The 2,500-nt window shown below is 42.8% G+C and overlaps 2 protein-coding genes across 2 annotated transcripts in view; one reads left to right on the forward strand and one right to left on the reverse strand.

Moving 5' to 3' along the window:
- Positions 1-2,500, forward strand: part of LOC121718522 — an 823,508-nt gene that overhangs the window by 363,990 nt on the left and 457,018 nt on the right. The window lies entirely within an intron of this gene.
- Positions 1-2,500, reverse strand: part of abcg2b (ATP-binding cassette, sub-family G (WHITE), member 2b) — a 30,157-nt gene that overhangs the window by 7,246 nt on the left and 20,411 nt on the right. The gene's annotated exons all lie outside the window — the stretch shown is intronic.

The following is a 2,500-nucleotide window of genomic DNA, read 5'->3' on the forward strand; positions in this document are numbered from 1 at the left end:
TCAGCACAGTCTGCCAACACACCACCTGGAACTGCACACACACACGTACTCACGCACAGAGAAACGCACACACACACGTACGCATGCACACACAGAGAAACGCACACACACACACACACACACACACACACACACACGTACGCATGCACACACGCACACACAGAGAAACGCACACACACATACACAGACGCACACACACACACATACACAGACGCACACACACACACATACACACATACACATTATGTACCCCTCCTAACAAACACAGTTTACTTCTTTATTTGTCCGCCAACACACCACCTGGAACTGCACACACACACACACACACACACACACACACACACACACACACAATATTCAGCACAGTCCGCCAACACACCACCTGGAACTGCACACACACACACACACACACACACAATATTCAGCACAGTCCGCCAACACACCACCTGGAACTGCACACACACACACACACACACACACACAATATTCAGCACAGTCCGCCAACACACCACCTGGAACTGCACACACACACAAAAACACAAACAAAAACACACACAACAACACAAACAATATTCAGCACAGTCCGCCAACACACCACCTGGAACTGCACACACACACGTACGCACGCACACGCACACACACACACGTACGCACGCACAGAGAAACGTGCACACACACACACACACATACGCACGCACGCACAGAGAAACGCACACACACACACACACGTACGCATGCACACACGCACACACAGAGAAACGCACACACACACACAGACGCACACACACACACATACACATACACACACACACATACACATTATGTACCCCTCCCAACAAACACAGTTTACTTCTTTATTTGTCCACAATTCAATATTACATAAGGACATAAGGAGTCAAAACAACGCCATGTGTAATAGAGTTTTGTCTTCGAGATGATTTGCACAAGTGTAGAACCGTTTTGTAGCTGTGGAATTAATTTGTCTGTGTGCAAAAAAAATGCGTACCTGCAGAAATATTTTGTGTGCACTTGTGAAAAACATTTTTCCACAGGGATTTAGTTTGAATGTGTGTGGAACAGCTTTATAGCTACAGGCAATAAAGGAACTTATGTCTTTGCGCATACAATTAGGCAGCAATTGGGAGAAGTGCGAAATCGATCTTTCATGTGCAAACTGGTTCTACGAAGCTACAAAACTTTATTACAGACACAAATTTTGGCAGTGTTTTGTCGTCGTTTCTGAAGAGCCAATCAGCGAATTTTGGTACGGTATTGACAGCGTTTCTGCCAATCAGAACACTACACATCTCCTTCCCGAGCACAGAGCTAGCGTCACATCTCTCGGCCAGGGTCAGGCACAGAGCTAGCGAACTTAGGTCTTAAATCTAACAAGTTATACCTTTTACAACAAGCTTTTTGACGGAAAAGTGGTGTTTAATTTCCATAATCTTTTGTTCAGGGAACGAATAAAAATGTCAGTTTGTAAGTAGTTTTTTTTGCACACAGACAAATGAATTCCACAGCTACAAAACGGTTCTACACTTGTGCAAAATCATATCCTCGAAGACAAAAACTCACATTACACATATATCTTTTCACGGGTACACAATCTTTATGGCGCTGTTTTGACTCCATAAGGACACAAATTTGGCAGGTGCAATAACTGCTCAGACAAGGTTCAGTCATGTGATTCTGTTGATAATAGCAAAGCAGCAGCACAGCAGATGTTAAGGACACACACACACACACACAGACACACACACACACATGCACACACACGCACACACACACACACACACAGGTCAATGACAGAAAAGTGTTTATGACAATTGCCCTCATAAGCTTCAAGACACTCTATTTATATTACCAAACTCACACACACCCAAACTCACACACGCTAGAGAGAGGGAAATGGAGGGAGAGAAACAGAGAGGGAACAGAGAGAGAGAGAAAGAGGGAAGAAGGGAGGGAGAGAGAGTGAAGAAGTGAGGGAGAGAGAGAGGGAAGTAGTGTTCATTTTGTCACCTATTTTTAATTTAGTCTTAGTCATATTTAGTCATTCAAATATCATTTTTGTTAGTCAAGTTTTAGTCAACTAAAAGTCTCGTCATTTTAATCTAGTTTTAGTCAAAAGAAAACTAAATGTATCTTAGTCTTAGTCAGATTTAGTCAACACATTTTAGTCTTTTTTTTATAACAAATTATTACCATTTGAGTCAAATAGTGTTTCACACATCTCAATTTTCCAACAATATTGTGTCCACAGGGCTACTAATCTGTTATAATTACTCATTCTGATTTTTTGTCAGTTAGTATGTTTACATGCACAGGTAAGTCGAGCTACAGTTATAGCTCGGCTGGGATTTGACCATAGACAGTAAAAGATTCGACTGGACCACGGTCATATTCGTAGACCAGTGTTTCTCAAAGTGTGGTCCGGGGATCACTGGTGGTCCGCAAGCTATGCCAAGTGGTCCGCGAGAAGACGTGGTAAAATATA

Source organism: Alosa sapidissima, chromosome 9, assembly GCF_018492685.1.
Source record: "Alosa sapidissima isolate fAloSap1 chromosome 9, fAloSap1.pri, whole genome shotgun sequence".
In the NCBI taxonomy this organism is placed as follows: domain Eukaryota; kingdom Metazoa; phylum Chordata; class Actinopteri; order Clupeiformes; family Clupeidae; genus Alosa; species Alosa sapidissima.